Raw genomic sequence first — 24,145 nt, forward strand, 5'->3', positions numbered from 1 at the left:
GCAGTGAAAAATGTGTCCATTGGGTGTTTGTGTTTGGAAGATTCTCCTGGAAGTTGCAAAATTTTAAAAACCTAATGAAACTCCAATACTTGGGCCACCTGATGTGAAGAACTGACTGTATCAGAAAAGACCCTGATGCTGGAAAAGATTGAAGGCGGGAGGAGAAGGGGACAACAGAGGATGAGATGGTTGGATGGCATCACCGAATCAATGGACATAAGTCTGAGTAAACTCCAGGAGTTGGTGATGCAGTCCATGGGGTCGCAAAGAGTCAGACACGACCGAGCAGCTGAAGTGACTGACTGTGTGTTTTTCATCCTCTCTGGGTTCAGACACATTGTGCAGTTCATATAGGATATGTTGATGTTCTGATTTTTAATTACTTGTATCGACCTTTAGCTATCACAAAAGATAGAAAATTTATGATTCTTATAAATCTTGACTGTAAACATTGTAGCTAAGTATCTGGAGAGGAGAGGTCAAGGCATGGAGGAGAAGGTCTGTCTGTCTGTCTAGCGTGTGAATCCTGTTGCCTGTCTCCAGAAGCAGCAGGTCCAGGAAGTTGGCGGCCTGTGAGGTTGGCAGGTGTTGGAGTCCATAAAAGACACAACTCACAAGGCTCTGAATGGAACGAATGTGAAGAGGGAGACCAGCTTCCAAAATGAGTGTTAGTCCCGACAGCCTGTGAGAGGTGGTCTGCACCCACCCCTATTGTGCAGCAGGGAACAGACCCTGAACCTTCTTGCCTGGGAACAGAGGTTGCAGTGGGATTGACCAGGCGCTTAAGCAGAACAAAGAAATACATGTCAAACCCAGAACAGGGCGAGATAGTCCTGAATAAAGAGATAGGCCCACCCAGGCCATGAGAGTAACCCTATATAAAGAGATACCCCAGGCTTGAGACCCCTCTTTTGTGGCTGTGCAGGGGTGGAAAAACTGAGCCCCTGAGACTGCCTTTCCCAGCACTCCTGGTCTACAGCCTCCATGGAGGGATTCAGGTGATCCTGTCTAAAGGTTGGGAATCCAAGCTATTAATGTCCTTTATTTAAAGTAGTAAAAGTACTCAAGTAACTATTTTTATGGTTGAATAACTGCCAGGTGAAACGAATGATAATAATGAGGGAGGAAGGTTTTTTTTTCCAGTGCATGTTTCTTTTTTCAACCTGTTTGATTTTAAAATTCTTTTCTCCAGAGTGAGGAGAATTTGAACTCCTTTCCCAAGGGTCTTGTCAGCTGTGCCAAGAATACGGAGTCCTTACGCTTTTACCCAGGCTGATTGTCAGCCTGTTTACAAATATCCTTGATGAGGTAAGGTCTTCTGATAAGAGCAGGCGTGTTTACTGCTTGCTATAAAATGCAGGTTTCCCAAGCTCCAGTTTCCTTGCTTGTCACACAACCCACTGCAGAGCAGGCGTCCCTCTGGAGCCCCCTACTTGCCACCGATGGACTTGCAAGATAGTGGGTGAAGCTCCCTGCATCCTGTACCATTAAGTTACCCTCTTGCTTCTGACTCAGGAGGCCCTTTCTCCTGCCAGCATCCATGAAACAGCAACAAACTAACTTGCTTGTAAATAGAACAAAATCAAATCCCATACCCAGCAGTTGACGTCTGTAAGGAAACATTTCTTAAAAACTAAGAATAAAAAAATGAATAAAGCCACCAAAAAATATACACACTAGCAAAGACCATTGAAGGATGAGCTGTAATCTTCCACACTCCACCAGCAAGCAGTATAAAAGAACCAGGGGAGAAGTTCCCTGGCGGCCCAGCAGTTAGGACTCAGGGAGCCCAGATTCAATCCCTGTTTGGGGAACTAAGATCCTACAGGCCTCAAAGCGTGGCCAAAAGAGAAAGAACCAGGGCAACAAATTGAAGTTTTAGCAGAGCAGAAAGACTATTTTTTCCCCAGCCTTACTGAGCTATAATTGATGTGCAACCTTGTGTGAATAGAGGATATACACCATAATGATTTGTATGTATATATTTGCAAAAGATAACCAAGGTTAGTGAACACGTCCATCACCTCACATAGTTATAATTTTGTGTGGATGAGAAGGTAAGTTTTAAGATCTGCTCTCATATAGCTTTCGTGTGTACATAGCACAGTATTTTTAGCCGGAGTCTCCGTGCTGTCTAAATGCTGTTGACAGTTCAAAGGCCAACAACAGGCCAGATTGTCGGAAGGCCATTAAACCTCTGTGGAGAAGATTGTTTAGCTTCTGAGTCAAGACTTAAGTTCAAAGGTCTTTAGGAATACACATCCATATCTTAAGTCAAAGAAAGTTGTAAAGTTCAATTAAGCAATCCATTTATAGCTTTCAGAGAACTCTGGCTGGGGGAGAGAAAGAAAAATGTGTGTACCAGGAACCTGGGCCAGGCATAAGTTTGAAGCATGTGTGTGTTTGTTTTTCTTAATGGTGAGGGCCTCTCATCTGGCTCATCCCCAGGAGCTGCCCTGATGAATTGGGGAGGCCCCGGAGGTGGGGTTGGTGGTGAATCATCAATTCCAGAGAAAAGCTATGACATCACCAAAAATGGTGTTGGTTCACCAGGAAGCCGCAGTCACACACTTCTCCAGGTATAAGATGGTCTCGGGGCATGTGGTGGTGAGGGAGGGCACGGCGGCCGCCCACGGTCAGATGCCTGAGGTCACAGGACACACACAGCCCTGTCACTTGCCCTGAGAGCACTGGCTCAGCCAGAGGTAACCCTGTCCTCGGGAGACACAGTAGGGACGTTTACGGAGGACGAACTGTCATCTGGTGGGTAGGAGCCGAGAGGTTGCTCAGCATCCTCCAATGCACAGAACAGCCTCCATGAAAAATTATCCACCCTAAGTGTCTCTGTCTCTCTCTCTTTAGTCACTAAGTCGTGTCCAACTCCTGCGACCCCATGGATTGTAGCCTGCCAGGCTCCTCTGTCCATGGGATTCTCCGGGCAAGAATACTGGAGTGGCTTGCCATTTCCTTCTCCAGGGGATCTTCCCGACCCAGGGATCAAACCCGGGTCTCCCGCATTGCAGGCAGACTCTTTACCAACTGAACTCTGGGTGAACTGTCAATAGCACCCAAACTGAGAAACTCTTTGGGACTTTGCTGGTGGTCAGTGGCTAAGACTCCACGCTCCCAATGCAGGGGGCCTGGGTTTGATCCCTGGTCAAGGAAGTAGATCCCACATGCCCCAACTAAAAGATGCTTTGTGCCATACCAGACCACCTGACCTGCTTCTTGAGAAATCTGTATGCAGGTCAGGAAGCAACAGTTAGAACTGGACATGGAACAACAGACTGGTTCCAAATAGGAAAAGGAGTATGTCAAGGCTGTATATTGTCACCCTGCTTATTTAACTTCTATGCAGAGTACATCATGAGAAATGCTGGACTGGAAGAAACACAAGCTGGAATCAAGGTTGCCGGGAGAAATATCAATCACCTCAGATATGCAGATGACACCACCCTTATGGCAGAAAGTGAAGAGGAGCTAAAAAGCCTCTTGATAAAAGTGAAAGAGGAGAGCGAAAAAGTTGGCTTAAAGCTCAACATTCAGAAAACGAAGATCATGGCATCCGGTCCCATCACTTCATGGGAAACAGATGGGGAAACAGTAGAAACAGTGTCAGAGGTTATTTTTTTGGGCTCCAAAATCACTGCAGATGGTGATTGCAGCCATGAAATTAAAAGACGCTTACTCCTTGGAAGAAAAGTTATGAGCAACCTAGATAGCATATTCAAAAGCAGAGACATTACTTTGCCGACTAAGGTCCATCTAGTCAAGGCTATGGTTTTTCCTGTGGTCATGTATGGATGTGAGAGTTGGACTGTGAAGAAGGCCGAGTGCCGAAGAATTGATGCTTTTGAACTGTGGTGTTGGAGAAGACTCTTGAGGGTCCCTTGGACTGCAAGGAGATCCAACCAGTCCATTCTGAAGGAGATCAGCCCTGGGATTTCTTTGGAGGGAATGATGCTAAAGCTGAAACTCCAGTACTTTGGCCACCTCATGCGAAGAGTTAACTCATTGGAAAAGACTCTGATGCTGGGAGGGATTGGGGGCAGGAGGAGAAGGGGACGACCCAGGATGAGATGGCTGGATGGCATCATGGACTCGATGGACGTGAGTCTGAGTGAACTCTGGGAGATGGTGATGGACAGGGAGGCCTGGCGTGCTGCGATTCATGGGGTCACAAAGAGTCGGACATGACTGAGCGACTGAACTGAACTGAACTGTGCCAGCTAAGACCTGGACAGCCAAATAAAAACAAATACTAAACTAATAACTTGAAGAAAGAAAAAAAAAGCAAACAGACAATTGCAGTTTGCCTGGGGATCGATAGGTGTTTTCTGGGACATACAGAAGGCATTCAACAAATGCCTGTGGATGAGGATAAAAAGCTGTTATCAGTGAAATCTAGACATGCCCAGGGCAGGGCAGAAATCACGGACAGCCAGAGGCTCTGGGGCTGAAAGCAGCACTTGGACCAGGAAGCAGGACGTGAGCTGAGACCGAGCTCCTCCAGAGGTTCTTTGGGGGTAAGATGTTGAGTGATCTTTATATAAAATTATATTTTTCTGAATTTTTTAACAACGAGCTTGTTCATAACTCAAAAAAATCTAATGTACCAGATGGTGACCGTAGCTAACATTGCTGTATGATGTATAGGAAAGTTTTTAAGAGTAAATCCAGAGGATTTTCATCACAAGGAGAAAATCTTTTTCCTCTTTTCTCCTTTTCTTTTTATTGTATCCATGAGATGATGGATGTTAATTGAACCCATTATAATCATTTCTTTATATGTGTAAATCATGCTGTACACTTTGAACTTATACAGTGATGTATATCAACTATTTTTCTATAAAAATGGGAAAATGTATAAAAATATATTTGACATCACTAAAAAATGTTTTTCAAAGCTGTTGGAATGATCTCGTTTCACAAACCATCTGTTTCCTGGGCGTTATTAGTACCAACCCTGAACTAGGCTGATTCCCTGTGCACATACAGACCTCGGTTCATCTGCTGGTTCAACCCCGTGAAATGGGAATCATCAAAGTCTGAAGACCTTCCCTCCGGTGAAGAAACCCTTGGCAACGTGGAGAGGCCTGAACTGTGAGTGGGAGCCCTGGGCTCTGGCCTCAAGTCTGGTGCCAGCGTCTGCCACCTTGAACCAGCCACGTGAGCTCTCTGGATCTCAGTCCCCTCGGCCCCGGGGTGGCCGGCTGGACAGCAGGTGTGTCCAGAGCCCTGACCAGCCCTGGGGCCTCCCCGAGGTGCTCACACGAGAGCAGGGAGCTGGGTGCACGCCCGCCACCCATGGCTTCAGTGCGGGCAGCGCTGCCTCCCGAGGGACCCCCTAGAGCACCCAGCCCCAGTGCGCTTAAGGGCAGGGCAGTGTGTCGCAGACTGCCTGCGTTCCTCACTCCTCAGCCCTGCCGATTCAGAAGCTGGACTGGATCCGACGTCCACCTGCTGCTCCCGGCGTGTCTCAGCCGGCAGGAGACAAAGGCGAGCTCACAAGGAGGTGTGATCCAAGCTGAGTGTCCAGAAACCCTCTTCCTACAAAGCTTCTTGATCTCAGAGTGGTCAGTGGGTGCCAATCGACTCCACAACCACTGGTGAGGGGCAGTGCAGACACCAGTCCTCTCTTCCATAATGATCACTGCTGCCCTGCTGGCAAGTGGGGAAACCAGGGCGGGACTGACACCCCCACCCCAGCAGTGACTCCCCCACCCCAGGAGTGACACCCCCACCCCAGGAGTGACACCCCCACCCCAGGAGTGACACCCTCACCGGAGTGACACCCCCACCCCAGCAGTAACACCCCCACCCCAGGAGTGACACCCTCACCAGAGTGACACCCCCACCCCAGCAGTGACACCCCCACCCCAGAGTGATACCCCTACCCCTGGAGTGACACCCCCACTCCCGCTCCACACCCGCCAGGCACCAGGTTTGGAGCCTCAGTCAGCACTCACTCTTGCCTTTCAGCTTGACAAGCACTGTTCCTTCACAAAATGATGAGCCTCTAAAGTAACATGGGAGGGACCTCCCTGGTGGTCCAGTGGTTAAGACTGTGGGCTTCCAATGCAGAGGGTGTGGGTTCGATCCCCATTCAGGGAACTAAGATCCCACATGCCCTGGGGCCAAAAAACCAAGACATAAGATAGAAGCAATATTGTAATAAATTCAATAAAGACTTTTTAAAAAACTAGTCTACATTAAAAAAACAACTTTAAAAACAGAATTTAAAAATACAGTCTTAAAAACCAGCAAGTTCTGTGATCTTTCTGCTAACCAGCATGGGTATTAGGAGAAGAGACTCGTCATTTCCAAGGCTTTTGAAGTTACTGCTGGCGCTTTGGCAGGCACCTTCCTTTGGCACAGGCTCGCAGCAAAGGCTGAGATGGCTGAGACTCTGCAAGCTTATTGTTTGAACATTAAATCCAATATCACCTGATGCAGTTTGTCTGGAAAGTGAAGCATGTGACAGACCGAGAGTGAGGCCTGGGGCCTTGTAGAAACAGTCCTGGTGCTGAGCGCAGGGCCCCCCACCCTCCAAGCTGAGGGGGCAGCCCACCCCCTCCCACCCCTGCTGCCCAAGGAAGATTGTTCCCCAAGTCCCTTCTGTGGTCTGGGTGTGCATGCATGGTCAGTGGCTAAGTCCTTTCAAAGACTCTTTGAAACCTGATGGGCTGCAGCCCACCAGGCTCCTCTGTCCATGGGCTCTCCCAGGCAAGAATAGGGGAGTGGGTTGTCATTTCCTGCTCCAGGGGATCTTCCCGACCCAGGGACCGAACTCGTGTCTTCTTGCATCTCCTGTGTTGGCAGGCGGGTTTCTTTCCCACTAGTGCCACCTGGGAAGCCTTCTCCGAGGGGCACCCAGGTAATTTTGGCTGTCAGATACTAATAGTGGATTTCTGTTTTGTTTCTCAGCCATCAGATGTAACTGATGAACAAGTGAAGAGGGAAAGGGAGGCTAATAACGGAAGTGTTGAGCTCAGGGCCACACCTAGAGTAGCACGTTGAGTGCTCCCCGCGTCCTTCCCAGCTGGGTACAGAAACCTCAGGCTGTGTTCAGTTCACTCCTTCATTTGATAACGTTGGCTGTGATGATTATTGCTTTACCTGGATTCCGGGGAGACTCCGTGACTTAGCTACTGAGGACCTCGCTCAGCCCAGGGCACAGCAGGCAGAAAGGCCAGGGGTGGGAAGAGGGGGCTGGATGCATAGAACGGAAAGGCAGTGAGCAGGAGAGATGGTTCCCTCCAGTCCAGGCAGGAGCCCGGGCTCGTGGGGGGGACATGAGCCCCATCTGCAGGGACTCCTTTCTGAGATCCCCCAGTAGCCTGCAGCAGGGTGTCTCCCCATGCTGGCTGGCGGCTCTGTGGCACATTCCCAGGCCTCTGCAGGTCCTGGGAATTGATTTCTGCTGATTCTATCACTGTCCTCCCGCAGTGACCTCATAGGGACGTATGGGACGACTTTCAGCCAAAGCCTTGTCTCTAGGGGACTCAGGTGCCGTTCTCTAGAAGACGGACGCCCCCTTCAGCTCCCTTCTCTCCTGAGCTCTGCCCATCTCATCCTAGGGGCCTTCATCTCCCCAAACTCTGATCTGTCTCTTCAACTCAGTGAGACCACGAAACTCTATGTGGCTCCCCCTTCCTAGTTCTGGGCCTGGAAGCAGCATCTGTCCCCGAATGGGCAGCATCTGGGGACACCAGAGGGCTCACCTGTTCCTCTTCTCACGATGATCAAGGTCCTGTCTAAAGTCTGAACCCATTTTTCCTATATTCTCCTTTGCTCTTTATGGAAGGAGAGGTAACGTACCCTCTGTTACCCCGTCAAGAATAACAGGAAGTGGAAAGCCTGTCATTTATTTTTAAAGTCTGAAGGGGGTGGCCGTTCCCCATCCACAGAGAACACCCCCGCACACCTTCAACTTGTACTTTGCAGCCATGTTCTCACAGTCCCTCCAGCAGACGTTCTAACTTCATCATCATTTGGTTCAACTTCCCTTGTGGCTCAGATGGTAAAGAATCTGCCTATAATGCAGGAAACCTGGGTTGGATCCCTGGGTTGGGAAGATCCCCTAGAGAAGGGAAAGGCTACCCACTCCAGTATTCTGGCCTGGTGAATTCCATGGATGTATTAGTCCATGGGGTCGCAAAGAGTCAGACACAACTGAGCGGCATTCATTTCATCATTATTTGGTTCTCGACCGCCTCTGTGCCCACCGGAGGATCATGCGTCTCCATCTCCCTAGAATTAGGCATCGCGGTGTGACTTGCTCTAACCAAAGAAATGTCACTGGGAGCATCCTGTGTGCTTCCTACTGCTCCTCTCTCAGCCTGTCTTTTCCATCATGCAATGAGAGTGTGGACGTAAGGGGGATGGAGAGCTGAAGCAGATAGCGGAGAGACGGGCTGGAGGGGGGGCCTTTCAGTGGGATCTGCACAAGCGAGGAGGAAGCTCCTGCCACCTTTAGCTGCTGAGGCCTGAAGTTATTTCTTATGCAGCGTGAACTACGCCAGCCTGAGTCTGAATGAGTTCCCCTGACCCTAGACACCCATCTATAAACAGGTTGGTTTAATGAAGCAGGAGTTTTTGAAAATATACCATATCAATCCACCAGAAAAAAATGAGCAGAAAGAAGCAAAACTTTACAGAAGAAAACTAACCATTTTTTTCTGAGATCAAGTTCTTTTGTTGATGTGTTTGCATCACTTCCATGGATCAGTCCATTGTCCTTCAGAAGGGTTTATACTTGCCTTGTCTCAAACCTAAACAGAATGGAAAAGAACTTAGCATCAACGGTAGATATTTGTCTACAACAGGAGGCTTGACCCTCATAAACTGAAATTTTTCTGTGAGGAGCCATCCTACTTGGTCCTCTTCTATTACATAAGGTTAGCTTTGCTTTTTTTCAGCGCCAAAAAGGAAATGCTTTTGTGGTTAAGATTTACTTTCCAGCCACCTGCAGAGGTACGTTCCCTCCCAGTTTTATTGAGATGTAATTGGCATATGACATTGTATGAGTTTAAGGTATATAGCAGAATGACTGACATACGTGTATATTGTGAAATGGTCACAATACGTTAACATACATCACCTCACATAGTTACAAATTTCTTTTTTCTTTTTCGTGTGATGAGACATTTTAAGAGGTACTTTGTGGGCTTCCCTGGCAGCTCAGTGGTAAAGAATCCACCTGCCAGTGCAGGGGACACAGGTTTGATCCCTGGTCCAGGAGAATCCCACAGGCCATGGGGCAATTAAATCCATGTACTACAACTACAAAGCTTGTGGAGGTGATGGAATTCCAGTTGTTCAAATCCTAGAAGATGATGCTGTTGAAGTGCTGCACTCAATATGCCAGCAAATTTGGAAAACTCAGCAGTGGTCACAGAACTGGAAAAGGTCAGTTTTCTTTCCAATCCCAAAGAAAGGCAATGCCAAAGAATGCTCAGACTACTGCACAATTGCACTCATCTCACACGCTAGTAAAGTAATGCTCAAAATCCTCCAAGCCAGGCTTCAACAGTACATGAACCATGAACTTCCAGATGGATTTACTTCCAATTTCCAGAAAGAAGTTCCAGATGGAACTTCCAGAACTTCAAGCTGGATTTAGAAAAGGCAGAGGAACCAGAGATCAAATTGCCAACATCCATTAGATCATCGAAAAAGCAAGAGAGTTCTAGAAAAACATCTACTTCTGCTTTATTGACTATGCCAAAGCCTTTGACTGTGTGGATCATGACAAACTGTGGAAAATTCTTAAAGAGATGGGAATACCAGACTACCTGACATGCCTCCTGAGAAATCTGTATGCAGGTCAAGAAGCAGCAGTTAGAACTGGGCATGGAACAACAGATTGGTTCCAAATCGGGAAAGGAGTACACCAAGGCTGTATATTGTCACCGTGCTTATTTAACTTAAATGCAGAACATCATGAGAAACACCGGACTGGATGAAGCACAAGCTGGAATCAAGATTGCTGGGAGAAATATCAATAATGTCAGATATGCAGAGGACACCACACTTATGGCAGAAAGTGAAGAACTGAAGAGGCTCTTGAAAGTAAAGAGGAGAGTGAAAAAGTCGGTTTAAAACTCAACATTCAAAAACTGATTTCATGGCTTCCAGTTCCATCACTTCATGGCAAATAGATGGGAAAACAATGGAAACAGAGACTTTATTTTTGGGGGCTCCAAAATCACTGCAGATGGTGATTGTAGTCATGAAATTAAGACACTTGCTCCTTGGAAGAAAAGCTATGACCAACCTAGACAACATATTAAAAAGCAGAGACATTACTTTGCCAGCAAAGGCCCATCTAGTCAAAGCTATGGTTTTTCCAGTAGTCATGTATGGTTGTGAGAGTTGGACTATAAAGAAAGCTGAGCATCAAAGAATTGATGCTTTTGAGCTGTGGTGTTGGAGAAGACTCTTGAGAGTCCCCTGGACTGCAAGGAGATCCAACCAATCCATCCTAAAGGAACTCAGTCCTGAATATTCACTGGAAGGACTGATGCTGAACCTGAAGCTCCAATCCTTTAGCCACCTGATGCAAAGAACTGACTCATTTGAAAAGACCCTGATGCTGCAAAAGATTGAAGGCGGGAGGAGAAGCGGACGATGGAGGATGAGATGGCTGGACGGCATCACCGACTCAATGGACAAGAGTTTGAGTAAGCTCCTGGAGTTGGTGATGGACAGGAAGGCCTGGCAGGCTGCAGTCCATGGGTCGCAAAGAGTCGGACACGACTGAGTGGCTGGACTGAACTGGCCACAACTATCGAGCCTGTGCTCTAGAGCCTGAGAGCTATGGCTACTGAGCCTGCACGCTTACAACCTGCGCTCTGCAACACTAGAAGCCACCACAATGAGAAGTTCTTGCACTGCAACTAGAGAGTAGCCCCCGCTCACCGCAAGGTAACAAGAGAAAGCCCATGAAGCGACAAAGACCCAGCACAGCAATAGGCAAATAAACAAAAATAAAACAGCAATGCAAAAAAGAGGTACTTTTGATAGCAGCTTCTAACTTGTTTCCAAAAGAGGAATTCTTAACCTATGGTCTGTGTATCACTAGGGGATGTGTGACAATGAATCACATGGAATTGTAAACAAATTATATGCGTATTTTACTTTTTTTTCTGGGAAAAGGGATTTGCACCTTTCATCAGATTCTTAGACGTCTGGGTGACTCACTTTAAAGACAAAGTCAGTTTCCTCACCTAACAAGACTCTCATCTCACATTTCGTCAGCCGAGTCCTGTTCTTTTTCTTGTAATTTCTTCTCCTTCTTTTTCCTTTTTCTTATAATATGGACACTGAAGGAATGTCTTGAGAGGGAGGACTGCGTAATTTCACAAGTGGATGGGCGGTAGTTTCCACTTAGCCCTGGAGGTTCTGGGTGATCACCCAGGTCAGCGGTCTGAGCCGGATGCCTGAATCTGATCCAGCAGTCTTTATGCCAAATCCCCAGGGGCCCTTCAGGCTCAGCACCAGCTTGTTAAGTGAAGGCAGAGCAAAAACCTACTGCCGTCCTTGGCCAAAGGAGGGAGAAACGGAAAGTCGTCCAGCCTTAAGGAGAAAGGGAAGTCCTTCCTTTCAGAGCTGTTTGACTCAGTGTGGGGTTTTGGGTTTTTGTATAAAGGGTGTTGGGATGGGCAGGACATGTTGTGGCAGAGAGAATGAAAAGTGAGGGGAAAGCAAGCTCTGAGTATATCCTCACTACCTCCTGGGGAGTCCTGGCACCAAGAGGCAGAGAAAGCTTATTTAACTCACTGTGAGCAAACTTCCAGATATAGAGAGACAAACCGACCTGGCTGTCTAGTCAACACTACTGTCTAAAAAAATGCATGTGAGCCCCTGGGGGTCACCTGGGCATTGAGAAGCAAGTCAAGCTGAAAATAGCCACCGTGACTGGAGACCCTCTGCGCCCTAGAGGCCGCTTAGGAGCTGGGCATGGAGTCTTGGTTCACGCACCACAAATGTGCCTAAAAATTGAAGGAGGAAACAGCACAGGCTCCATTTCTAGAGTAGGACTCCATCTTAGGCCAGACTGTGGACTTTGAACTATATGCCCAGTATCTATGGAAACGACAGACCAACTGGAAAACCAGGCCCCCTGGATGGAAGAGCCCCAGGGCTCGTACCTAGACTCTCTGTTGCCTTAAAGAATACCCTAATTATCTGTGTAACTGAATAGAATCATAAATTATATTATGCTTATTGGGATATGACCACAGGCCTATTGATAATTGTCCGCTGTTAACTACCTAGGCTTAAGGCATATGAATCACGGGTTAACGTTGGTTGTATCTTTCTTTTCCTTTGTGCAGACTCAGTTCAGTTCAGATCAGTCGCTCAGTCGTGTCCGACTCTTTGCGACCCCGTGAATCGCAGCACGCCAGGCCTCCCTGTCCATCACCAACTCCCTGAGTTCACTTAAACTCACATCCATCCAGTCGGTGATGCCATCCAGCCGTCTCATCCTCTGTCGTCCCCTTCTGCCCCAAGTCCCTCCCAGCATCAGAGTCTTTTCCAATGAGTCAACTCTTCGCATGAGGTGGCCAAAGTACTGGAGCTTCAGCTTTAGCATCATTCCTTCCAAAGAAATCCCAGGGCTGATCTCCTTCAGAATGGACTGGTTGGATCTCCTTGCAGTCCAAGGGACTCTCAAGACTCTTCTTACTGGTTTCAGGGAATTTTGGGAGGTGGGTTTGGGCATGTACTCTTAGGGTATATAAGGTTTTCAGAAAAACTGGTCGGGGTCCTTGGCTGAGAGGAGACTCTGCCTTGGGCCCGGTGGTGTAATAAACCACACTCCGCTATCTGCATTGTCCTTCTGAGTGAGTTTGTTTCCCAGAACGCGTGGCTACAACATTTGGTGCATGGGCCGGGAAACTCCTCACTTTGAGGAGACAAGTCCCATTTGGGACTACTCTGAGGCCTTGCAGTTCGAATCTTCTAGAGGGGGGAAGGCGCCTCGCCCTTCTGGAAGGATTCTGCTTCTCAATGCCCGGACCTTTCACGTTAGCAGGTGGTAGATGGCAGCAGGGGAACTGAGCGCTGAGGTGAGGAGGATCCTACCAGCAGGGTGGAAGAGGGGGCCTGATCACCCTCCTGAGAGGGATTAGAAGGGGCACAGACCCACAGGGGCCTGGAATAGGCAGGTGGCAACGATTCCTTGGTACACAGGTTGACGAGCGTGTTAGGGCTTAGGAAGGAAATTTGTGAAGGTCATTTAGGAGGTGGTGTCCATGCTGTCTTGGGGAAAATTATTACCAAGCAATTGCCAGGGGATTTTTAGGAGAAGAAACTTGGTTTTTGTGTGCTCGTATGCTGCCCTCCCCAAGGAGGTATCCCATCTGCTATGAAATTCTTGACCCCCTCGGAATTGTTAGGCTAGAAGGAGGGGGATACATAAGTGAGTATGAATTGGCTTTTCCGGAGACGGCCATGGGATATTTAACCCATCTGTATTTTCATCCGCACCTGATCAAGCCCACCAAGGCAGAATGGACTTTAAAAGTTAAGGGAGAAACAGTCTTGGACCACGCAGTGTTCTGGTTCGGCTGTGCTGACCGGCAGGTGAAGACACGCTGATCCCCCTTCTCCCTCTGGGGTCTGGCAGGTAAGGCTCTTCTCACCCCAATTAGAAAGGAGGCTGAATGGCAATTTAAGTGTCATTGAGTGGAAATATCAGAAGTACATAGAGTGCTGAGAACTTTGTAGACAGAACGAAAAGGAAAAGTAGAAGAAGGTCCGAGAAGGTAAGCAAGATGGGAGGAGTGAATCTAAGGCAACTGTATTGAAGTGCAGGATTCAAAATTTTAAGAAGGGATTTGGAGGAGACTATGGGGTGAAGATGAAGCCTCACCGCCTCCACATACTCTGTGAGGTCGAATGGCCCCGTGTGGGAGTAGGACGGCCACCAGAGAGCACCATGAGCTTAAAGATAGTGGGAGCAGGCTATGCAGTAGTCACAGGAGGGCCAGGACACCTGGATCAATATCCACATACTGACTCACGGCTAGGGTAGCTCAAGAGCCTCCTACCTGGACAAGGTTCTGTGTCCAGATGGGAAAGGGAAAAATATCAATGGCATAAAAGTTGACTGATGATAAAAAAGGAAATTCTACAGGATTTGGATGGGGATGACCTGACCCCTCCCCCATACTGGCTAATGACGCGCCTGCCTCCCAGTGCTCCACCAGGACCGGAGGCCGCCTTAACGCCCGATCCAGGGCCAGGTGAAGTCCTGCAGCAGGCGCTCCTCCGCCAGCTTTCCCAGAGTTTGTAGAGCTGCTGTTTCGGCAGGATCCCAGCAACGGAGACCTCTGGTCAGCGCCCCCAGAATCCCACCTCAGGTGGACCTCCTAGACTGTATCTAGATTGTATTTCCCGGTGAGTACTGATGGGAAGGAGGAAGAAAACGCAGCAATTAGACAGAGGCTGCACTCCACCAAGGAACAGGGGGAAAGAAGCCCACTACAGATGCCCCTCAGAGAGCTAGGACAGCCTCCAGCTCAGGACACGCTCCACCGTACTCGGGGGAGCCACAAGCCATGATTAGATAATGGAGACTGTTTTTCGACCCCACCGCCCTGCATAGGATGACGTAATCCACTACTAGTCTCCCTTTTCAGCACTGAGGAAAGACACAGGATCCTGAGGCCAGAAAATGGTTAACGGAAGTGGCACCTGAGGGTGCTGCAAACCCGCAGCGGTGGGCAGAGCCAGCCGCCCCGATGAGAGGCCCGGTGGGACTGTAACACAGAGGAGGGGGAGCCACCTGAGAGATATTCGGAGGCGATTTTACATTCTCAAGAGGGGGGCCCGAAAAGCTATGAGTATCGCAAAGCCCTCCGAAGTGATTCAGAGGGAAAGCGAATCACCCTCTGCGTTCTGCGAAAGACTGTGCGAGGCCTATAGACTATATGCCAATAGACCCAGCCAGAGGCTGCTGGGTCTCAGATGTGATAAATGCAGCCTTTGTGTCTCCAGCCTACCCTGAAAATGTCAGATGGGGGGACACCAAGTGACTCGTGAATTTTTATACATCCCTGAATGCCCAGTACCTTTGTTAGGAAGAGACTTGCTATCCAAATTGGGGGCACAAGTCACCTTTCCCCCCACGAAAGACCCACTGTTCGAGTGGGCTCAACCACCTACTTACTCTTCCTCTCAGTAACCCCTCAAGATGAATGGAGGTTGCATGATCTTCTGGAAGGGAAACTGGACAAGCTAAACAGTCGAGAGAGAGAGTTAACTCAACAATTCCCTGAGGTCTGGGCGGAAGACAACCCACCCCAGGCTTGCAAAACAAGTCCCACTGGTAATAGAACTCAAACCTGGTATAATGATGTCAGCATCCGCCTTGGGCCTGCCAGACCTTGCTAAGCCGTTTACTCTTTATGTGACTGAAAAGGACGAGGTGGCTAAGGGGACTGTTGTCCCAAACTATGGGGACATGGGACAGACCAGTGACTTATCTCTAATCAGCTGGACAGTGTTGCCACTGGGTGGCCAGGATGCTTATGGGCAGTTGCTGCAGTTGCTTTACTGGTCCGGGAGGCAACTGAGCTGACTTTGGGCCAAGATTTGTTCATAAAAGTCCCACCTGAGGTCAACACTCTCCTGCGAGGGGACCCCCATGCATGGCTGTCAACATCCCGGATTACGCAATACCTGGGACTGTTATGTGAGAACCCCCATGCTACTACTGAGCCTTGTCAGGTTCTGAATCTGGCCACTCTCTTTCTTATGGGAGAATGTGGGTCCTCACATGATTGCAAGGAAATATGCCAGCAGCCCTGACTTGAGAGAGCAGCCAATCCCGGACCCAGATTGGGTCCTGTACACCAATGGCACCAGCCTGGTGAAACAAGGACAATGACTGTTGGGATATGCACTAGTCATGGAAGAAACCATCGTTGAGGCTTGCTCTCTGCCATCACACTGGTCCGCTCAACAGGCTGAACTATATGCTCTAATCCAGGCCCTCAGCTGTCAAAAGGTAAGAAGACAAACATTGACACAGTCTCCAGGTATGCTTTTGCCACACTACAGGGCTCTGTATAAGGAGAGAGGCCCCTGACAGCTAGTGAAAAAGATACTAAAAATAAGGAAGAAATTAAGACCCTATTAGATGCTGCCTGGGAACCAGAAAGGGTTGTTGCAGTCGTGCACTGCTGAGGACGTCAAAAAGAGGATACCCCCCAGGCTCAGGGAACAGACTGGCAGATAAGACCGCTAAACAAGCAGCCGAGGGCTTGGGGGTGACAAGTGAAGCCGCTATTAAAGCTCTCATATTGGCGGAGCTATCTGAGCTAATGCTAGACTCTCCAAAATACACTGAAGCCCAAAAGCAACTAGCCAAAGCAGAAGGGGCCATCAAGACTGAAAAGGGATGGTGGGAATTGCCAAGTGGCAAATTATTGTTACCAGAGGAGCTGGCACCCACTCTGGTAAGCCAAACACACCAAGTGACCCATCTAGGCCATGATAAACTGGAAGAGCTAATTTGAAACTATTTCTTGGTTCCCCGCCTCTCTTCCCTATGCAGGACAAAATCTCAGAACTGCACTGCCTGCTCACAGGTCAACACTGCCTCTCGGCACAGACAGAAACCTCCAGGGATTCAGGTAAAAGGCACGCTGCCCTTTGAACACCTGGAAGTGGACTTCACTGAAATGAAACCTCACCGACACTACCATTACCTGCTGGGCATGGTATGTACGTTCTCAGGATGGGTAGAAGCTTTTCCTACCCAGACAGAAAGAGCATCAAAAGTAGCCTGGTGCCTGCTTAGGGAAATAGTTCCCAGATTTGGATTTCCTACCAGCATTGGATCAGACAATGGCCCGGCTTTCGTAGCTGATTTAGTATAACAAGGAAGCAAAACTTTAAACATCAAGTGGAAATTACATACAGCATACAGGCCCCCGAGTCCTGGGATGTTGGAAGGAACCAACCGGACACTTAAAGAGACACTCTCCAAGTGGACCTTAGAGACTGACTGTTCCTGGGTGGGCTTGTTTCTGACGGCTCTGCTCAGACTCAGGATGACCCCACAGTCCCATGGCTCTTCTCCGTACCAAATTGTGTAAGAGGCCCCCTCCCATAATAAAACAGGTGTCAACAAATTTGCCTCAGGTAAGGGGAGATGAGATTTCGCAGCAGATGGAACAACTGGGTAAGGCAATAAATCAGGTAACTAAGTTTGTACAAGAAAGGGTGCCGTTCCCCCTTGGGAACAGATTCACGAATTTGTGCCCGGGGATCAGGTGGTCAAGGACTGGAAACACGACTGATTGGCCCCACATTGGAAGGGTCCATATGCTGCGGTTCTAACCAGCCCGACTGCAGTTAAAGTTGCAGGTGTCACTCCCTGGATCCACCACAGGAGGGTGAGGAGAGCATACCATGAGACCCGGAGGAGGCCGAGTGGACTATGCAAAAGGACCCCACTGATCCCCGTGAAACCACGATCACCTTAAAGAAGAAAAAGAGATGAAGCTCTGCAATCAACTGCTGCTACAAGGACTTGCTGGTATCATCTTGAGACTAACCATAGTTTCAGTACAAAGAGAGACCTGTGCTATAATTAAAGTTGAATGTTGTGTATATAATCCTGATTTATCTGGCTATATATCAGCCACCCTAGATGACAGGAAAGGTTAGGTAAAAGTTATGTCTGATGATAATCTTCCTTTTTGGACTTCGGTCCTATCTTGGGTGAAGGGTGATTGGTGGAAAACTATATTTACCATTGTTATAGTTGCCTTGATAGTTCTGCTTTGTGGACCCTTTACTTTACAATGTATTATGAACTTTGCAACCTAAAGGTTGATGTCGTTCTCCCAAATTGGAGGTCAGAGAGTCAGGGTGCAATATATCCCTATGAATGATGCTCATACTATGAATTAAGAGCATCAAGAGGGGGAAATGAAGGAGCAAACAGACAGAACAGGCTCCATCTCGAGAGCAGGACTCCATCTTGGCCCCGACTGTGGACTTTGGGCTAGATGCCCAGTATCTATGGAAACGACAGACCAACTGGAAAACCAGGCCCCCTGGATGGAAGAGCTGCAGGGCTCATACCTGGACTCTCTGTTGCCTAAAAGAATACCCTAATTATCTGTGTAACCAAACAGAATCATAAATTCTGTTATGATTATTGGGATATGACCACAGGCCTATTAATAATTGTCCACTGTTAACTACCTAGGTTTAAGGCATATGAATCACGGGTTAACTTTGATTGTATCTTTCTTTTCCTTTGTTCAGACTAGTTTCAGGGAATTTGAAGAGGAGGGTTTGGGCACATACACTTCAGGTATATAAGATTTTCAGAAAAACTGGTCAGAGTCCTTGGCTGAGAGGAGACTCTGCCTTGGGCCGCCGGTGTAATAAACTGCACTCCGCTATCTGCATTGTCCTCCTGAGTGAGTTTGTTTCCCAGAATGCATGGCTACAACAAAACCACAAACCGTGGGACATTTTTGTAGCACAAAAGCCATGTCCTCATGGAGAATCAAGCAGACTACCTCTTCTAACTTTAAACTCATATAATGTTATATGTCGGAGAAGGCAATGGCACCCCACTCCAGTACTCTTGCCTAGAAAATCCCATGGATGGAGGAGCCTGGTAGGCTGCAGTCCATGGGGTCACTAAGAGTCGGGCACAACTGAGCGACTTCACTTTCACTTTTCATTTTCATGCATTGGAGAAGGAAATGGCAACCCACTCCAGTGTTCTTGCCTGGAGAATCCCAGGGATGCGGGAGCCTGGTGGGCTGCCGTCTTTGGGGTCACACAGAGTCGGACACGACTGAAGTGACTTAGTAGCAATGTTATATGTCAGTTACATCTCAGTAAAATTGGAGGGGAAAACGTGACTGGGAACCTTAACTGCTAAGACATTTCCATGGGCACTAAGAAAAGATGCAAAGCTCACCTTGTGTAAAAGAAGAGAATCAAAGACAGATGTTGCCTCACAGAAAAATTTCAATTCACCAGGAAGTCACAGAAGTAAGGACTCATAAGATGGATGTGAGCCAGGTGACCTGACATAACAGCTCCTTTATTCTTTTTACTGTGCTCACTAAACTGAGGCAGATCCTTTTTTTTTTTTTTTTTTTTTTGGTTGTGCCACTGGACATGCAGGATCTTTCCCAACTAGGAATTGAACCTGCGTCCCTGCCGCGGAAGCACAGGGTCTTAAGCACTGGACCACCAGGGGGGTCCCAGTTCCTCTTTTGTCAGAGAAGTTATTTTGTGTTCACTTTTGTGGTTGAAGTAGTCACATAGCTTGATCTGCAAAAAAATGCTGTAATATTGTTTTGGTGACTGTCAGCTTTTTATCTGACGATTTTTATTCCACACTCCCTGTGGAAACATGGCCACTGGGGACAGCGACATGTTGGTCTCCTAATTCCAGAGCTAAGTTGAAAATACCAGTGATCTGTGTATTTGTTAGCAGAGGAGGAAACCCATGTGAGCCTGCTGAGTTTGTTAGCACCCCGGTGAAAAAAACAAATTCTGTCAACTAGATAGAATACCAAATTAGAGGGTCAGAAGGCAGTGTCACCAACAAAAAAAACGGCAGATGAGACATTTGGAGAACCTGCTATTTAGTAAGTCCTATCGGGGCTTTCGCATTCAATGAGCAAGTCAGAAATCCTTGCTGTCCTCTCCATTTCACCATGATTGCTTTGGGAGGAGATACATGACATCAGGAACAGTTAAAATAATTTATAACTGTAGGCAGCATTAAGCCTTATGCTAAAATAACCAGATGATCAGATGCTGGCTGTGTTAGACACAAGCGCATTCATTCCCAAGCCCTTTCTCTCTTGTCCATTTCAACTGAAGAGAGAGGGAAAGTCTCTAAGGGGGGGTCATGTGACACAATTTGTTAGGGGCCTCTGGGCAAGCTTTTTAGATACCACTGACCTAGATTCCTCTTTTCTTTCTACCTTGGATATTACTGTGATGCCTGGAGCTGAAGCAGCCATTTTGTGATCATGAGTCAGTCAACAGGCCACTGTGTTAAGGATAAAGGAAAAGAAAGAAGGACCTCACCTTGATCTTTGATGACATTGCTGAACTGCTACCCTAACTCTAGATGCTCTACCATGAGACTTCTTGTCTACTTTAAGACTTTCATAGGTGAATTTTCTGTTACTTCCAGCCAAAGCATTCCTAAGTACCTCTGATACATTAGCTATAATATGCTGTTACAGAGAGAATTTTTAAGTTGAAGGAGCACAGTTTATTTTAGATGTACATTTTATTTGTAAAATTTGTAGTTTATTTAAAATTTATATTATTTTTAATTCCCTAAAATTTATATTTTGAAACTTTTCAAACCTAGAAAAACAGAAACATAAAGTTTCTCCTTTCTTACATACCCACAGGATGGGGTCAGTATCCAGCCTCTGCCTGCATCTAGCCAAAGACGGGGAGCTTACTTCTACACAGGCAGCCCTCCCTTTTTTTAAACTATCAGTTCAGTTCAGTTCAGTTGCTCAGTCATGTCCGACTCTTTGCGACCCCATGAATTGCAGCACGCCAGGCCTCCCTGTCCATCACCAACTCCCAGAGTTCACTCAGACTCACATCCATCGAGTCCGTGATGCCATCCAGCCATCTCATCCTCTGTCATCCCCTTCTCCTCCTGCCCCCAATCCCTCCCAGCATCAGAGTCTTTTCCAATAAGTCAACTCCTCTCATGAGGTGGCCAAAGTATTGGAGTTTCAGCTTTAGCATCATTCCTTCCAAAGAAATCCCAGGGCTGATCTCCTTCAGAATGGACTTAACACGCATCTAATTGCTAAAAAGTTCTTCTGGATGTGGAACCAAAACTTACCCCTCTGTAACTTTTTTCTCCATGCTCTTGGAGTCACGAGGTACAGAGGTCTTATTATTAAACAGTTGGCATTTTCCTCCATGGATGGGTCTTGTAACCCCCTCAGGAAAGGGGTATTTCTGGAGAAGAGTTAAGGATAGAAGGGAAACAGGCACCCCCATACTGAAATGGGAGCGCCTTTGGGAGGCCTGCTCTTCCTCTTTGGCAAGAATCCTGTGGGGGAGGGGCTGGGCAGCTGACCCTCCCCCACCCCTCCCCTGCATGAATCCAGTGGGGGAGGGTCAGCTCTTATGCCGGGCGTGGAAGGGCCAGGGGTGGGGAGAGGGGGCCGACCTTTGTTGTCAGAGCTTCTTCGGTTAACTGAACAGCCAGATTCCACCCTGAACAGCCACCCAGCCCCTGGAAAAGGCTCTTCCTGCTTGTGGAACTGAACCGAACAATGGACAAGCAGGTCCTAGCTGTTCTTGGCTTGAGAAAGGCCCCGCCCCGCAGCCCCCAGCTGTGACAGGTGTGCCTCGGGTTGTTTTTCCTGTCGTGATGCGGGGCGGGGCCCAAGGTTGGACGGGCAGCCGGCACACCTGTGTGTGGAGCTTGGTCTGGGCCAGAGCCGCGAATACAGCTCCCCTGGCTCCCGGGCCCGCAGGCGGCCCCACGGACCCGCCTCTGAATGGACCCATCCGCTTCAGGGGTCGCTGGCTTTCAGAAGGAGGCGTCACCCGGGCTCCGGGCGCACCACGGCTGCGGGGGTGGCCGAGCTGCCAGGCACCCTGACGGGGTTCAGTCTGGGTTTGGGAGGCTCCGAGGGGTCACGCTCTTGGGTTGCAAGGAAAACTGATGAGAGTCTGGACTCAGCTATCGCCCTGTGAGGTCATAAGTCCAGTCGTGTGTGTGTGTTTGTGTGTGCACGCGTGCACAGATCAGTACCTCATGCTCCCTGTTTACAAAAGATAATAACCTAATAAAATGAACTTCCAAGCAACCCCTCCTATTATCGATGTCCAACCCCCGCCCCACAGCCACGGCCAGCAGCGCGAGGCACGCTTTCCCAGGGACCTGAGCCGGGTGACCCCAGACCTCATCTGCACTGCAATGAGGTGTAGGGTGGACAGTGGGGTGGACAGTGGGGTGGACAGTGGCAAAGACACACGGCCATGTCTAGGAAAGCGACGCCAGGGAGCTAGAAGGACCTCATGGGTGGACAGCCAGCGGGGCCGCCTGCGGTGGAGAGCACAGACGGACCTCCCGCTTCTCCCGCGGCTGCAGTTGTTCAGTCCTTCTCGTGTATATTCCAGTTCTGGCCTCTGGCAATGAAACGCAAAGGCCTGTATCATCTGAGCTGCCTTTGGCCCAGGGTCTACGTGAGAGGCGTGGTTCCCAGGCCAGTTCCACGCGGGTGTCCACGTGTCTTTCATTTCTTCACTCAACAAGGACTCCAGGATGCCAGGCGCTGGGAGTCCAGCGATAACTGTACAGACATGGCCCTGAAATGTACAGTGGGCGGCAGCAGGGATGGCTGACACCGGCGTAGTGTCCCTGTGGGGCAGGCGCTGTTCCACATCCTGTGTGTGTGTGTGTGTGTGTGTGTGTGTGCGTGTGCATGTGTGCATGTTCAGCCATGTCTGACTCTTTGTGACCCACGGACTGCAGCCCACCATGCTCCTCTGTCCATGGGATTTCCCAGGCAAGAACACTGGAGTGGGTTGCCATTTCCTGCTCCAGGAGATCTTCCCAACCCAGGGATCGAACCCGCCTCTCCTGCGCCTCCTGCAGGTGGATTCTTTACTACTGCGCCACCTATCTTAATGTTCACAGCGTCCTTAATTCTCACATAAAAAAGATTCCGAAGCAGAGGCAGCGAAGTTCAGCGAAGTTCAGCTCGTTTCTCGAGGTTGCCCCGCATGGCAAGTGCGGCTCTAGGATTCAAAGCTGAGTTCGTGCATTTAAAGTTTACTTGATTCTGTCTGAGTGAAGGTGACCGAGTAAAGCACAGATGTGTGGAGTCAGATGGATCCCTGCCACTGAGGGTAACAACAAGATATAGAAGGGTGGGGAATAGTGTGATGAGCTCCTCTGCAGGCATCTCGTGGGAAGCAAGCAAGCTGAGAAGGACACAGCCAGTGGGCAACGGTTCACACTGGCACCCTGAGTTGGGACCTGGCTTGTTGGGGACCCAGGGAGGGCAGCGAGCCTGGACCTTGGGGGCGGGTAGAAGGACAGCGGGGGCAGGAAGGGGACAATGCCCGAGTAACAAGGGGGTGCCATGCTTTGCCCGCCCTGCTGTGGGGCGAGGTGCGGAAACAGGCCAGTTACTGGGAGTCCAGAGAAGGGCGGATGCAGTGGTCAGGAGGAGAGGTGGGCCCAGACGAGGCTTAGCCGGCGAGTGTGATGCGGAATTAACAGCTCCGGGTGGACAGCTCCAGCGTGCCTCCGACACCCCTGAATCTCACAGACTGGCTTCGTTTCAAGTTTATGATCTCCAGGAAGCGCCATGGGGAGCAGGGTGGGCGGAGGGTCTCCCCCTTATAGTGGGAGACCCTGCAGCACATCAGGACCCTGCGGGGCATGATCCAGGAGAGAGGGGGTTCGGCGACCCAGACGGTGGGGCTAAGGGAAGGGATAGAGTCCCTGAAAGGAAGGGGGACAGGGTCTGAGCACGTGGCTCCCCAGGAGCAGGACTGCTATCGATGCAAAAGCTCGAGTCTCTCCCCAGGAGAGCTGTTTGTTGGAAGCTGTTCTTGCAGCTATTTGAAGTTCGTGTCTTTTCCCAGACCGCAGAGCTTACACAAAGTGCCAGAGAGCCTTCACGGTCAAGTTTTCCTCCCTGTCACTGCAAGAAAAGAAGACGATGTGGGAGCTTCAGGGATGGAAAGTGAGGGCGTTCTCTTCTCGGGTCTCCACGTTCTCAGGGAGGCGTGAGGCCAGTAAATTGCTGAGAGTAGGGGGTGGAGGAGATGGGGTGGGAGGGAGGAGCAGCTTCAAATAATTGTCTTAGAGAAAACGAGCTTAACTGGGTAAAACGGGCCTGGATTAATATGCAGACAGGGTCTGAGACCGTGAGGGTAAAATTTCTAAATGACCAAATGTGATCTTCAAATGCTGTTTTCAACCAAAGAGAATCAGGGCTTCTTAAAGAAATGATTAATTCCCACTGTTAAGAGCAGAAAATGTACAAATTGAGCTTGGTGTTTCATTCTAGAGGGCTAGGAAACAAGCAAGGACTTTTGAGGTCCTGTCAAGAGGAGCCCGGAGCCAACTTAAAGATGCTTC

At 48.9% G+C, this 24,145-nt stretch overlaps 1 long non-coding RNA gene across 1 annotated transcript; it reads right to left on the reverse strand.

Annotated features, from left to right (window-relative positions):
• Positions 1 to 4,706: 4,706 nt before the first annotated feature.
• LOC138445032 (uncharacterized) lies at positions 4,707 to 8,774 on the reverse strand. The gene is made up of 4 exons (XR_011258715.1): positions 8,673 to 8,774; positions 6,290 to 6,461; positions 5,970 to 6,131; positions 4,707 to 5,661 (listed from the first exon to the last, which is right to left on the reverse strand). It is a non-coding gene; the product is annotated as an uncharacterized lncRNA (long non-coding RNA).
• Between the last annotated feature and the right edge of the window lie 15,371 nt (positions 8,775 to 24,145).

Source organism: Ovis canadensis, chromosome 8, assembly GCF_042477335.2.
Source record: "Ovis canadensis isolate MfBH-ARS-UI-01 breed Bighorn chromosome 8, ARS-UI_OviCan_v2, whole genome shotgun sequence".
Taxonomy (NCBI): domain Eukaryota; kingdom Metazoa; phylum Chordata; class Mammalia; order Artiodactyla; family Bovidae; genus Ovis; species Ovis canadensis.